Genomic DNA, 539 nt, shown 5'->3' with positions numbered 1-539 from the left:
CGTACCGCAAAAAAAAAAAAAAAAAAAAAAAAAAAAAAAGAATGAAAGAGGAAGGTAAGTGTATGCAAAAGAGTAAGATGTCAAAGTCGTCAAGAGCATGCTTTTAGGGAGAGAAAACGGTGAACTGCTAAGATGTGCAGATTACAAAAAATTCAGTTAATATCACGCACAAAACATTATTTCAGAAAATAAACGTTAACTGTGCACCTTCTTATTCTAAGGATTGTGGGGAGCAAAGATAAGTAGAACAGGGTCCAATGTCCTCAAATAGTTTATAGTCCAATGGGCGAGACAAGCAAACACAAAATCTGAGTTATACTATGACCTTGTAAGTTCAACAATAGAAATGAGAAGAAATGCAGTGAGCTTCTCAGTTGTACATCAGAGTGGCCACAAACTTGGCCTGGAGGATGAAAAAAGCTCATGGAGAAGCCAGTCCTGGACCTGAATCTTGAGAGTAGAAGGAGGAGGGAGGATTTCAGGTTGAGGGAAGAATGTGTGTCATAAACTGAAAGGGTGGGAAGGTGGAGCATGTTTCT

Source organism: Physeter macrocephalus, chromosome 15, assembly GCF_002837175.3.
Source record: "Physeter macrocephalus isolate SW-GA chromosome 15, ASM283717v5, whole genome shotgun sequence".
In the NCBI taxonomy this organism is placed as follows: Eukaryota; Metazoa; Chordata; class Mammalia; order Artiodactyla; family Physeteridae; genus Physeter; species Physeter macrocephalus.
Note: the sequence above shows the minus strand (reverse complement) of the source record.